Source organism: Pelecanus crispus, chromosome 2, assembly GCF_030463565.1.
Source record: "Pelecanus crispus isolate bPelCri1 chromosome 2, bPelCri1.pri, whole genome shotgun sequence".
NCBI lineage: Eukaryota > Metazoa > Chordata > Aves > Pelecaniformes > Pelecanidae > Pelecanus > Pelecanus crispus.
This window is the reverse complement of record NC_134644.1, coordinates 57,518,339-57,533,551: the sequence shown is the minus strand read 5'-3', so window position 1 is coordinate 57,533,551 and position 15,213 is coordinate 57,518,339. Positions and strand designations below refer to the sequence as shown.

Genomic DNA, 15,213 nt, shown 5'->3' with positions numbered 1-15,213 from the left:
ATTAAAATGAAAGCAAGAAGTGAAGTGCCCAGTCCTTTCAGATACTTTCTCAATGTGTCTTTGCTGAGCCAGCACTTTGGTGCGCAGCTAAACCGTGTGATGTTCTTCTGTCTCAAGTGCCTGAAGGTGGGAGAGTCTTAGAATTACCTCAAGGGAGTTGGCCTGAATTGGAGATGGGCACCTGGTTTCCACCTTCCCAGCTGTCAGGGGTTTTGTTGGGAGGGACTGGCTTCTATGGGGGAGGCTTCACCCCCTGGTGTGGTGAGTTTTTAACTGTGGCAGCATTTGAAAGGGTTCTTGGGCTAAAACTCTGACAAGTCGTCTTATCTTCTCTAATAATATAAGAATAATAAGCAGCCTGTGTTTTGCTCTCTTTGGACTATGATAGGAAAGTTACCTTATTAATTTATATTTATTTCCCATGGGGAGATGCACACCCCTACTGAAAGGGATCTGTGTGTTCTGCATGTAGGTGAGTGGTGGCAGTTTCTTTGAAACCCAATTTTCATGGTTTTCCCTTCCCAGCAGCTTTAAATTATGGGCCGAAACATATAGTGGATAGCATCTCATGTTTGTAAAGGCAGGGCAGGGAAAACCCTATATCCATCATAAAGCCCTATATCCATCATATTGGAAAGCCAGTTTAAGACTTCATTGAGAACTTATGTTGGATCTGCTAAGCGAGAGATTATAATGGCAAGAGATTACTTCACATTTCTGTGGCTTCCTCATCTGTGTTCCCTTCCTCTGTTCTAAGGCTACTTGAGCAACAGCATTTGCCGGGTGGCTTAAGTGTATAGCTGATTTTCCCCTAGAGCCTGAGACCTACCAATGACAGCTATTCCTACATGATTTGGGATTCTGTTCATCTACAAATCCCTTTGGAGGGATTTCCTTTTCACAGTTACAAGGCTTCTAAAAAGTAGATGTGGGGGATAATCCTGTCGGTTCATGCATTTGGAGGGAGGGGAGAGGAACCTAACAAAACCCCAGGGCAGTCATAACTGCAGTTTGCCCTTCCAGTTTGCCTGTGGAGTGGGGAACTCGGGCAAAAAGCTTTTCATAGTAAGTTGCTAGCAGAGTGAGTTAGTAGGTAAGGTCAATTCTAAGCACCTTCAGCTAAGTTCTTGTCAGGGAGCAAATACAGTTTCTGTATTTCTTTTCTAAGCCAAGACTCTCTGAGTTTTTGTGTGTTATTTTCTGCAGTAAAACATAAAGGCCATGGAGCATTTGCCTGAATTTGTGTGCTGTTTATGAAATTTAGTAGCTGCAGTTGCAGTGGCTTGTGAATACAGTAAGGATACCAGGGTACATGTCCCAAATCAAAACAGATTCTTGTCACTGGCTTTCCCTACATTTATGTTCTCCTGAATAGCCAAAGCAATTAGAACTGTGGGGGGAAAAAATGTAAGTGGTATAGCGCACTAGAAAGCGTTGTGTGTACCAGAAAAAATGTCACTTGCTGTAATTCTTTATTTTGTTTGGAGAACAGATTTTTTTTTTTTTTTTAACCAAATTCTCCTGTTGGTGCAAACCATGTGAATTGTATCAAAATGGCACTGCTAGTAGTTTTGATCTGTAAAGGAGCTGAGTAGGCAACTCTTGGTATTCAGGAGAGAAAGGCATTTTTTTATTAGGAATCTGGTGATATTTTGCATTGGACTTCCTGTGTTGCTCTAGCTTGTCCAATAGGCTGACAGTGTTACACCACAATATTTTAGTTCTGTCCTCATTTGATTATTGTTAAGTAGAATTCAAGATGCACAAAGATTATATGTAATAAAATTGTTATGAGTAGAGCCTGTGAGACTGATGGACAAAGAGTTGTACTTGCAAAGTCAAACCTAAGCTTGAAAGGATGCCAGGATTTTACTCCCTCTTCATTTTCCCTTGACTCCCATGTTCTTTCTACTTGTGATTTCCTAACTTATGTCATGAATATAGACGAGACGGATAACCCTTCTATGGGATGTGTGTTCTAGAGGTGGACTTGGCTGTAGTAAGTAAAATGAAGGAAATGGATGGCAGTAATCATGGTAACACCTTGCACTGAGTTTCAAGTAGCAAGTAGAAATGCTGCTTTTCTTCTCCCCCATCCGTATCTCTAGTCTGTTGTGATGGTCACTGTGGTCACTGAAGGTAAACCTCCACTAATGCAAAGGAGGCATTTGGTTTTTGCCTAGAGGTCACAATCAGTGCATTTTATAAACATGGAAAATAAATAAATGTGAAACTAAAAGTGACACTGGTTGTCAGTGCATTAAATTTTCTTCCCTTTTCTCTTTAAACTGTTGGTAACTGTCTCTTTTTGCCTTCTCTGGTGAAATTCTGTACCTATTTATCTTACTGTCCAAATACTACTTCATAAGATTTGAAATGCTGCCTTTTCTCTTGCTTGTTCTTTGTTTATATCATATTTTGTTGTTAAAATCCTTACATTCACTGTCAGCGTATTAGTTGTAACCTTTTATTGCTGTTGATAACGATAAATACGTTAAGTAAATCTTCATTTTGCTGACCTCTTTGAGGAGGCATTGCATCAGCAGATTTTCTCAGTGGACAGGTGAGAGATTAGCAGGAGTTGACTTACAAAATTTTTTTTGTAGGACAGTAAGAATCATTGTCTTGCCAGAGAGAGGTGTTTTAAAGGTACAGTTGCTTCAAAGGCAAGAGCAAGCCACATGGCTTGCACTGGTATGGGATGGGAAGGAGAAAGTTGTTAAATGCTGGATTTCTGTGGAAAAAGGTTTGGAATTATTTAAGTTTAAAATAAGCCTATATTAACAGTTGAATACCAAAGTTAGTTTGTGGATAACTTGAGAATGCTATTCTGCCTTGCAAGCCAAGACATGGGCAGTTGCTTTGCAAGACTTGCTACCACTTCTGGAAGGAGGGAAAATTTCACAGGGGCAAATTGTCAGATGATCCAATCACTCTCTCTTTTAGGGTAGCTGACAATAGTATCACAGTCAACTGGTGCCACTGAGTGTCAGTGTGGCCCTAGATTGCAAGTGCAAGCACAAGTTGGGTATGAATGGAAAGGACGGGAACGCTGAACTTGAGTTGCTTCCACTTTGTCTTTTGTCTTTTAATAAAGCTTAAAAAAGTACTTCAAAAGGGAAATGCTGCTCAGTTATGTATGTGCTTAGCTAATTTTCCCTTTGTTCTTTGTGTCATTTTCAGGAAACCAGGTCTAACGAGGAATCAACTGATGAATCTGAGGTAAGCCTGCTTAAAATGCTTCGTACTTGGATCTGTGTCAGTGCCAGTTCTTTGCCAGTATGGAGGGAAAAATACTACCTCATTGGTTGTTTTTAGAAGCTTTGCCGGTATTATGTAGCAAGGAATGTTAAGCTGGGCTTAAATTATGAAGAAGGAGCTGTGATTTGCTATTAGAAGCTTCTTTATATATTAAAAAACCACAATCGCCCCATTATAGTAAAATGAATTCTGTTGGGAGACAAAGTCAAGTGCATGCATTTCTGTTTTCATCAAATGAAAATTTAATTGTCAGTATAATCATAGATGCAGTAATACTACATTTGAGTAATTACTGTGTTATTAAAATAACTTCACAGTCTAGATTTAATCATATTCTGTAGAGTCTCTGTTCTTGAGATGACATTTTGTCATCAATTGTCTCACGTTCTGGAGAGGTCTGCCTACCCTGCTGTAGGTGCTGAAGAAAGTGGTCCGGGCGCGAGGAGAGAAAGGGAGCTACAGAGGGTTCAAGAATTTGTCCCTGAATAGTAGTGTACTAGCTCCAAACTTGCTGTCATTGAAGGAACCATAAGAGATCTGGAAAGAGATACTTGACTGTAGTGTGGTCTAGGATGGCTACAGGAAGGAAGAAATAAGGGTAGTTGAGCAGCTTCAGTTGTGGCCAGCAGCAAGGAGAGATGATACAGGGCAGGGTATTACCTTGACCATTATGTATCTAAATGGAAGTGGCTTCTAGACTTCCGAAACGTTAATGGGTTTGCTGTTAGGAAGATTTTCTGTTCTTTACATAGGGAGAAATCTTCATGCTTGGGATCTGGGTTTAAGCACTAAGCAGGCAGAAATCCTAATTTCGAAGACAGTGGCTACTGCAGAGACTGCAGTGGTGGATTTTGAAAAAATTTTTTTGCAGAGGATGGTGGCTTTGTCTCTTGTGGGATATTTTTTTTCCTTCTCTGCCAGTGGCTGTCTGCAGTGGCATCATAGGGCCTTCCTGGTGAGCAGCTGGGATTTCTTTGGCCCTTTAACGTTGCTTTGTGAACAGCTGCCTGGACCAGACTTTTTGCCCAGTGTGAAATGGTTTCCTTCTGGATGTTGCTTTGTGATATGAAGCACACATAGACAACGACTGGGCAACGACTCAGTATTTAGTAGAATAGTAATCCTCTCAAGGGTTGACATTAACAGCATAGTGAACACAAATACTTACCTGGCTGGGCATGTTTGTGGGTTTTTTTTTTTTTTTTTTCTTCTTTAAAGCCTGTTGCAAGCGAGAGCTTGTTTTAGTGGCCTTTTTAATGGCCTTTCAACATTTCAGCCCATAGTAAATAAGTTTTTACAGCAGAATTAATCATAAATGGGTTGCCAGGTTGTCGGGGTTTTGTTTGGTTTTACCTTAAGTAAAAATAGGCATCATGCAGCTTTCACAAAATTGAAAGTCATACAATTTCAACAAGACCGTTGTTAAAGTTGATGTCTATTTTTAACGTTAATTTCACATGCACAGAGAAGTGAAAAGGAATTTTTCATATTGAGAATGTAGATGTTGGATCTAAACAACACTCCATTTGTTATTCTAATGCCTATGAAAGCACTTTTCATAAGTTGTCTTTGAATAGTAAGTCCAGTTTGTAGTGTCTTGACACTATACAGGTAGCTCATGAAATGAAACTTTGAAACCATGTTTAGAAAGTACTTAAAGGAAGTAGTGAACAGTTTTCACAGTCTTAGTGTTGACATCACTTATTAGGCTATTTCTAATGATCATTCAGATAGAAAACAAAGATAGTTGTAGAATCACAAAGTCTAAATGTTGTCAGTGCTTGCTTATATTATTTGAAGTATAGTCAGAGATAAGATTGAACTGATGGCTTCACTCAGCTCTTGTGATCATAAAATTGTATGATTTCTTTTGGGTGGCTCATAGTTTGAATAATCAAGGATGGATTTTATGGTGGCTAGAATCTGAGACTCTAATCCTTGCAGCCTGTGTCCTGTTTTACCCATTAAAAAAATATAATATTTATGGCATGGACTTTGTAGACATCATCATAGTAATAAAGATTTTTGCATATACAATCAGTCTTGCACTTAATTTAAATTCTTCCCATAAAATTGAAAATTATTACTATTGGTTTCAGAGGGTACATGACACATATCCAAGTTATACTATAGAATTCTTTTCTATTATGGAGGAAGTTAATTTTTAAATTCCTGATTTTGAGTAACTGATGTCCTTGTCTGAACTGGATGTGTAAACAAACATGGATTTCCCACCCCCCCCTTATTTGTTACACTGCTGTGCCATTATTTTAGTAAAGAATCAAACATATAGTGATTCCCTTTTATGCAGCAACTCTCTTAGTATCATTCCTTTAGTAGCTCCTGGTAAATAAGATGCTAATTCTAACTTGCTACCTGCTTGGTTTGGTTTGAATGACAGGCTCTTTAACAAATGCCAGGGTGCTTATTTGCACAGAGTTGGTGGTAGAGCTTTATAATAGGCCTCAAATGTGTGAGTCTGCAAAAATTGACTGTCTTGAATGTACGTCAGCTAAGAGCCCTTCATTGTAAATTTGGTTCCAACTCTTGCTTCCCAGGAAATTGAGTTCCTAAGGCTGCTTAAGTGTTTAATACTTTCACCTGTTTAAATCAGAATGTGTAAAATTCAAAGGTGTTAATTAGCAGAGATGGTGCGTATGTTCAGATGTTAAGCAGACCTTTTGGTGTGGAGATAGTGGTAGTTACTTGTGTCAGTGCTTGTAGAAATGTAATAGATCTTTCCCGTTAACTACAGTACAACTTACACTTTTATTTCATATCCTTATATATGATATGGGGTATTATAAGCTTTTTCTTTTCCTATAGACAGACTGCTATATATTATACCATGATATGATGAGGAAGCAGTGTATCTAACAGAGTCTTTTAATTCTCAATAGAATAGAATAGAAAAAACCTACTTGGTTTGCTAAGTAATTCTACTGCAGTCTTGAAGCACAATTATTTTCTTTTTGTATCTTCAGGTTTTGGTTGTTTGGTTTTGGTTTTTTTAATTGTGCTTGTGAAGTATATTTGCTTTACTTCTCCCAACTCTGTCTAATCATCAAATATGCTGCATTTAGGACTGAGCCTGAGCAGGTTGGTTTGGCTGAAAAGTCCTAGTGCAGTGTGGTTTCATTGGCATATTTAATTTTATTTTACAGCACCTGGAGCTATGTGTTTGGACTGTCACATTTGATGAGATCTTAAAAATAGACAACAAAGTAATCTGACTTTTGGCTGTTTGTAAACTGTGGAGGAAAAAAGTCTGCATAAATATATAAATACAGCCTGAATCTGATTTTCTGTTTACAAATTAATTTTCTTCCATGCATTGTGTCTGTTTCTGTAAAAACTTACTTTTCTCGGTTGAGCTGTTTTCTGTCAGGCAGATACTTGTATTTTGCCAGCTAATTAGCAAAAGATGACGTTAATAAATGGCTAAGTAGATAGTTAAGCTTTTTTCAGTAGCAGTGCAATGTGGTGGTAAGGTGAGATGCACAATGGTATTTTTTCTTGCATTTAACTTGATGCTGCTTCTCAGCTTGTAATTTTGTCTTTGAAAGTTTTGCTTTTAGTGAGAGAATCCTATTATATTACATAATGGACTGTTGTGGAGTGATTTAAACAGAATTTTATTTTAATTTAAAACAAGTGATCTTTAATTTAAAACAAGGAATAATTAGAGTACAGTAGCGCACACAACAGTATGCATTGTGAAATACACCCATGAGCCACTTGCATTCTGTGAAGAGAGGAACTGGTTTTGTATCTTTTAGTTCAAAAGAAAGCTTATTAAAGAGCCAACTGCAGTCTCCCTAAACCTCCATGCTGCTCTACACTGTATTGCTATAGAGTGTGTTTATTTACAGTGTGTTGTAGTTGCACAGTATGGCAGAGTCACCATTCATTATGTTACACTATGTTATGCAGTGCACAAAACATTCCTGTTGAGATTTAATTTGTACTGATAAAAGCATCTATTGTGCCCTGGAAAATTGCTGGTCTGCATAAATTAGTAACAGTTACTTCAGGTAACTTGCATGTAGCAGCAAAATGTTTGGAACCATGCCTTGCGGTCCTGGGACCTACGGCTTCTGTCCCAACCTTAGACTTCATGTGCAGGTTAATTATGTTTTTAATTATTTTTTCCCCCCCTTATGAAATGGAGCAATAGTTTCCTACCTCTGAGAAGTAAAGAGAAGGTTTCAAACCATTTGTGAGTGTGAGGTACTGATAAAATTAAGTCATGATGTATCAAAAACCAGAACCTTCCTACTTGATGAGGAAATCAAAGCTAAGTTATCATCCTGGAATTTGGTTAGTTGTTTGTTAAAGTTTTCTTCTCCTTTCTAATTTACTGCTGGGGCTATGAGCAGATTGCCCTGTATCTTCTTTACAGGGAGCATCTTTTCAAGAGCAAGTGTCACTGGAATCATAAAATGAGTGCTATCTCCCATGAAATGATCCTGTGATTATGTAAGGGGTTTCGCTGATTTTTTTTTTTTTGGGGGGGAGGTGCTGCTGCACTACAGGCTAAATGTTTTGTTTTGTATTGTTGGCCTGTTAAAGGAAATCACCAAAAAAAAAAAAAAAAAAGGCAGGTGGGTGCAGATGTTCATTTTCTGCAAAAAGTTATTATAAATAATATTTTTTTTTCAAAGTTGCGTTCATATGTGCATTGCTGTTTTTTCACTAGGTACTTGTGTGTGTTAGTCATCAGTGTTGCATGTGTTTCCATTCTAGCACTTCCATTTTTATATCATCGGGTCTTAATTTTTTTGGCCTGTTTTCTGATCTTTGATCACTGGTACCCTGTGAAACAGATATGTTTGTTCATTTAGTTTATTCTTTTAGGTATTTAAACACTATATTAATAAACTCTATGAGAGTTTGTAGAGAGGAAGGTATTGTAGAAATTCTTGGTTAACTCAGTGCTCAAACAATTTATGGTGGCTTAGAAATATCCCTCACTGACACACTTCTACCACTGAAATTGATAGTGGTTTTGTTCTTTAAGGTTTTGAAAACTGCTCAGAGCAGGAACACAGTTAGGAAAAACGTAAGCCTTAAAAAGAGGCAACTAAAAAGCCTTGATGTTTTCTTTTCCTTTTCAGTGCACTCCAGATCTTAGTCTTGTAGGTTGGGTCTGGATTAGGTCAAAGCAATTAAATCATTTCAGGTAAATAAAGCATCTGGTAAAAAAGACTCCTTGTCATACTCTGTTTCCATCAAAATGTTCTCTTAACATGGAGTGTGGAGCATTGGGCTGGAAGAGGTGAGCTTTTCTGTGGCTAGTAGCTTTTGAAGGGGCATCACTATTGCAACAAAAAATGGATGGTTGAAATGCAGATTTGGCTACTGTACCTCAGTCCAACTTGCCTTTTTTTTGTCTTTTGTCTGACCTTTGGCAAAGTACTTCTTTTCCTCATGCCTCTTTTCCTCATTAGGGAATAGCTCTACACTAGGTTGCCATTTTTCTATTCCAGTTGTTTTAAAAATATAAAACGGGAGAAAAATGCTCAAAAAGCATATTCTGTTTCATATACCTGAGCAATCTGAAGAGAAATTGCTTCCCCCTGCATGGCTTTAAGTGAAATTGGCCTTTTAAATGGGGAGAATGGAAGGAAAAGATATATAAATTCCAAATAGAAAGTTCTCCTTATTAATGAGAAAATGTATCATGCAAATAATTTATCAATTTGAGTCAGTAGGATGAGCATAGTAAATTATTTATTGAAGTTTAAATGGAATCTTTTCATACATTAATTTGAAAAACAAGTTTGCAGTGACTAGTAACTAACATTATAATATACATCGTTAGAGGATTGACTTGCAGGAAAAATGGATTATTGCTATATTCTTTTAATATCTTCTGGTTTTGAGTGAAAATTAGATACTTCATTTAATGAGCTATTAATATTAACCAGAAGTGCCTGTTCTATCTGTGTGTTGTGGAATACATAAAAAGTAAAAATGCTGCTGTGTGTGCAACATAAATTAAATGGCAATTGCAAAGCTAGTGTGTTAACAGAGTATGCAGATGTGGATTTTCCAAAATACTAAATGTATTCATGTAGGTGGAATAACACTCTGGGCTGGAAAAAGGAAAGTAGCAGGGAAATTAATCTATTTACCATCTAACTCTTCCACGGTGGTGAGTGGGTGAACTTTAAATACTACAGTTCCCAAAACTGCACTGTAGGGTTTTCATATGCAGTACATCACAAGGTGGCAACTAGGCTGCTTGAGTAGTGTTCACAGGGGAAACAAATGTTTGCCCAAGTTCCTTACTCAGCAAAAGGAAAATACAAGTAGAAATGCTTAGTTTCATTGAGATTTGAACTGTGTTTGGATTTTTCAGTGTTGGAATTGGATTTGGGCATGGAAGATAAAGCAGCCTAGCATGTGCTGCCTCTGTATGGTGTACTTGATGTGGATGGACTGATCCTGTGCTTTTGAGCACTGAAGTGGATTTGAAAGTTTTCACATGTTCTTTGCTATGCACAAAACTGCCAGTAAAACAAATTGATGGAAGTTGAAGTGAAACCAAATTGTACTATCTGCACTTTTTACTACGATTTTTTTTTTTAACATGCCATTTATGATTGCTCATGTGCAGTATGTCATCTGTGTGTTACTTCTGCTTCACAACTTGGCTGGTGCCCAGCTCCTTCAAACCTGTAGGAGTGAATCTTCAATTCATGTTCTGCAAATATAGTGTGACATTCTGTATACCACAACAGTTTTGCGAAGAAATAAAATGCTCTCTGCTTTGCCTTTCATCTGTGTGTCATTTCATACTGTGAATGCAGCCCATTTTGATACATATTCAAAGGCAGCCATATCATTTTAATTTCTTGCTCCTGGTGTGTATCTGCATTTTCCCAAAGAGGTCAAGGTATTAAATAAATCCCTGTGGAAAATGCATGGGGAGAACAGAAAACTGCTGTGTGAAATTTTACCATCCTAATCCATGTTTGCCAATTTTACAGCCAGATACTGGGAACGTATTGGTGATTTGCCTTATGAGGAATCATAAAGGAACTGGGTGGGAGGTTATTCACTTCACTTCCTTCACTGAGCTAACAATACTGTTTTTTCACCGTAGAATTAGGGGAAAATATTTTTAGCAGCATAAGTCACAGATGTGTGTTCATGGTTTAGAAATTTCAGTCTCCATGCCTTTTGTCATCTTGCGTAGCAATATTTGCAGAATAAAAACTAATTCTCATACAGGTTGGAAACTTGAATAAGTTTTTAGTATTTATTCTTACTGATTGTAACATTTATTCCAAACTATATTACTTCTCACAAAACCTGTGTTTATAATAGTGTTCAAAGTACAGCAGCCTGTGCTCTTTTGCACTGTCCTGCAAGTGTTCTACAAAACTTGAGTAAGTAATCAGTTTTTTTACAAAGATAATGATATGTCCTCCATGCCCACCTCAGTAATTTGCATCTTTGTTGAAATTACTACCCACGTTGTCCCTTGAGATCAGTAATTTTATAGTATTGCTCTCTTTTTATAGGAAATAGTTTGAGGGATTTTTTCCTTCCCCCCCCACCCTGCCCCCCAAATTTTGGCTAAGCAGGCTAATAAACAACACCATGGATGTTTCTAGCTTTTATTCCCTGTTGCTCTACCAGTGACTTCAAGATGAAATGCTCTTTGCTGTTCTTATTCTTAAACCAACTAATATTTTTTGCTTTGTTAAAATTTTCTTGTAGGAACAAACTTTTTAATATGAAAGTAACAGAAGGAAAGAGATTTATGTTCTCTCAGTAAGTTTTAGTCTCCAGAGGGTCTGGTAAAGTGCTCCATATTTAAATTCAGCACAGTAAATAAAACAACAACTTGCAATAAAATTGTGTTCCAATTTGTGCACTACCGAGCAAACTGAGCTTTTGAAGGTTAAAGGCCTTAGTCTGAGTTTTTCTTGGCAACCCTTTTAGTGTTAAAGATTTGATTGCATTGAGAGAAATTGAGTCAGGATCCTAATCCTGAAAATAGCATAGGTAGTCCCTTTATCATTGAGACAGGAACACAAGTCTGGAAACTCTGTCCTAGGGATGGAGAAACAGTAATGATGAAGCTGCACTTTGCAATAGTTATGTATTCTTCTACTATAATTCTCCTTGTTTGCTCTGTGTCACTTGTTTCTTCAGCACAAGTGGATATATCTGCCAAAACTGCAGAGGACGGAGTGCTTTTTCCTGGTTTGCTTTTGGCTTTCTTTTTTCTTTTAAAAGTAGGCAGGGTAAGACCTAGAAGTGGGCAGCAGGGAAGGTGTGGTGTTTGCATCATTTTAGAACACAGGAATCTTTTTAAAAAGCAAATATGGCCAGATCTACTTGAAGATCTTCAATACATGACTTTGAGGTGTTTATCTTTTTAAGGACTGAATGGGCTTTTAAATTGCACTTCATGTGTTTCTTGATTATACAAAGTAACAATCCACTACTGTTTTTGCAATAATGAAAACATAAATTTTGGCAAATCTTTGTATTGTGAATTGCCAGCTATTTTTATCAGAAATAATGATTCTTTCAATTATTTTTCAAAACCAGTGTTGAGGTTCCAGTTGTTGTGAGAAGAAACCTGAGCTGGGCTAGGCGTTTTTCTGACTCCTATGTCAGAATGGTGGGCAATAGGTTGTCCTGTGGGCAGTTTCCTTCAAAAATGTCAGAGGCAAACACTGAAGAAGTCAGGTGTTAAAATGCAAGAAATTTGAGTAAATAACTACATCTTTTACAAAGATAGTGATATGTCCTCTTTGCCTGCCTCAGTAATTTGCATCTTTTGACAAATTTGACGTCTAAAAATTTCCAAAGGCAAACCTCCCTCCTCCCACCATTTGTAACCAGGACTAGCCATCATCTTCAAGTAAGGTGAGCTTTCCAAATGGTGCTGAGGAAGAGTAAGATGCGACTGGCATGCGCACTCAATGCAGCACGTGTTAATGGCAGGTCAGGTTACTCAAAGTTGCTGTAAGGAAGCAAAAAGCGTGTTTGCTTTTGGGGTAAAGGGAAGTGGACAAATGTCCAAAAATATTCTTGGATCCCTTCTTATATCAAATAGAAGATACACCAATTCCAGTTTCATATATACGGTTCAAAGCTTTTACCTCTCATCGTTAAAGTACAAGTGATAATCTGATGCCTGCAATCATAAGGCAAGAGTAGGATTTATGAAGACTGAGTGTTTTGTGACTGTTAAATGGGAGTATAACAAGGAAGAGGGAGAGAAGGCTGATTACCCCGTCACAGATATAACCAAGGTGGTGTTATACTTTAAATTATCATACTTAAAATTATGAGCATAATAAGCCATTTAGTAGATAAATCTTAGGAGTTTTTCTTCATTTTTGTGTTCTCAAAAAACAAAACAAAAAACCTATTCATTGTTATTACCAAATAATACAGGGACTTTAAAACATGATCTGGGATAGAAGTTGAAGGGATCTCCAAACTGTGTTGCGACATTATGATGTTACTTCCTTAAATTCATCAACAGACATTAACAATTTGTTACAACTTGCCTTTTAATATTTTCTAAAACAGCTTTAAGAAAATTAATCCTCCTGCATGTGTTATGTCATGTGTTGCTCCCATGTGATGTTTTCACTTGTGGCAGATATTTTGCTTAATTTTTTAATTCACTAGCCATATTTGTACAAACATAGGTACAAAAAATACGGGAAGTCTCAGTGTTTTAGCATGCAGATATTAGAAAAAGTAAATATCTCTGTGTGAAATGTGGTAAAGCAGGAAGGGAGAAATGATGCACATGAGTATTCCTGGGGTGGTACTGGGAATATGAGACTGAAAATAATCATCATTTCTTTACCAGGCCAAAGGAGGCATTATGACCCATGGGGTCCAATTCCCAGGTGTGGTAATGAGGTCAAGGTTAAATAAAAAATTTTAGCTGTATCGTTTTTTGGGTAGTACTTGCTTCCTCGTGGAAATCTTGCGACAATTATCCTAAAGTTTGTAAGGGGCTTGTTGGGCCCCCTTGTCCAAACTGAGGTTTGCACAGCCTCCCTGGTGCAGTCCTGCCCTCCCAGGCAATGCTGGTGATAGGAAGGGTTTGCAGATGGCCTGGGGGTCAGGGGGTAAATCCCCACTGATGATGCATCTTTCGTAGCAGTGTGCTTAGAAGTCACCCGTTCCGCTTCTCAGCGGGGTACCAGCCACTCGGGTTAAGTTCTCATTGCTCCCATGTCAATTAGGGGATTTGTAGAGGAAGGATCCTTCCCAGTCCACTGCCCCATAAGCCCTCAAAAACAAAGCCGAGACAACCAGTCCAACCCCCTGATTAAGACATCATTTCCATAAAAAAAACCTAACGGTTGGAGATGGTTACGCTTTGGACCAAGTCAAGATGCCGAGACCAAAAAGGTAGTACATGATCTTGGCAACTGAGTTCTGCTGGGTATTTTGCTGCACTTTGTGCTTCTGTACGTATAGAAGAGAAGTAATTCTCCCTGGAGACAGCATTCTGGGGCTTGAAGGCTTTTTATGTTTTGTTTTGTTTGGTTTTTTTTTTAATATATTTGTTGCTGAACTTCTGTAATAAGTGAAGTGGCCCCCAGCAGAGCACTGAGGATGTGTTTATTCATTTTTGCATAACTGAGGATGTTCTGTGAACCTTTATTTTAACTCAAAAATAATTGGACTTGGTTTCTTTGGTTCTACTGGAGATTTTCACATTATTGTAAATTAATAATTCTGGAGCTCTAACTAGTTACTTAAACTTTTTCTTCTGCGTGATAGTGATGACTTTAAATAAATAAAAATGCTGATTTCTTAGTAAGTTCTATGTGGGTTTCCAAAGATCTGGCCTGTATTAAATGTCAAGGAGAGTCACTCTCACAAATTGCTAAGTAGCCTCTTCACACTTTTTAGCAATAATGTTGGGTATGCACTTTGGCAGCGGAGTGTTTTTCTTTTCTTTTTTTTTTAACATGAGGTTTTAGAATGTGTCCTAAACATTAACTATTCAGATACACAGAGGTAGAGCACTTCTAATGGCCTTTAAGCTAGGAGGAAATGAGCAAATCTAACATTTTCCTTCTAATCTCTGAAGTTGAGTGAACTTGAAAGAAAGAACGAAAAAATTGAAAATGAGCTGTGTGTGTTTGTTTGTTTTGTCTTTTTTCAAGACATGGCCTTTTAGGAGGGCCCGTGACACCGAGGCCTTGTTGCAGTAGGGTATGAGTGTAGCTCCTTTGAAATTGCTTGAGTGATGGACCTCAGGTATCTTTATATTTGAATTTAAATGCTTTGCAGGGTCAAAACTTGCAGGCCTAAACAAGGCTGGAATGGCCGTCTATAGTAATTGGAATTCTAGCTGGGACTGGACAGAAGATGTGCGGCAAAGAGGAAGGGCACTTGCCTTACAATGTATGCATCATTTATTTCCATAAAGGCTTTGAAAAACTTTGAGGGCAAATTGTGCGGGAAGGATGACAATTTGCCATCAGTGCCCGTAACGTAATTAAGAGTATCTGCAATGAGTAGAGCATGTAGTTCATGTGACAGACTCTCTGCTTGGTGCAGGAGCAAATGGGGGGTAATGGAGTAACTCCAGGAACTGCCCACAGGTTCCTTCTGGAAATTTTTTTCGTGAGGACTGATTTCAGATTCTGCCCGCCCCACCCCCCCATGATTCCACCGCAGTTGTTCCTGTAGGCAAAGCTGGGGAAGACGGGGCAGAATATCTGAAGGCGGCTGCAAACCTGCGTTCAGAAAGGCAGACGAGCATCCCCCACAGTAGCACTGGCCTTTTGAGAGCTTCTTGCACACTTGCAGCTCTCCTCAGTTTTGTAAATCTGCTCCGGAAGAAGAGTTGGTAGTGAGTTTCAGACTAGTGTTAGGTGTGGCAAGAGGAATTTGTTTTCAATTCAGGAGTTCAGCAATGACAAATGGAAGAGCTCTTGATAGAAA

General features: G+C 38.1%; 1 protein-coding gene across 1 annotated transcript in view; it reads left to right on the top strand.

Annotated features, from left to right (window-relative positions):
- The first annotated feature begins 3,188 nt into the window (after positions 1-3,188).
- The window catches only part of VPS41 (VPS41 subunit of HOPS complex), a 111,065-nt gene continuing 99,040 nt past the window's right edge, over positions 3,189-15,213 (top strand). The window contains exon 1 of the mRNA XM_075704791.1: positions 3,189-3,222. The gene's annotated coding sequence lies outside the window, so the exon portion shown is untranslated. The remainder of the gene's footprint in view (positions 3,223-15,213) is intronic.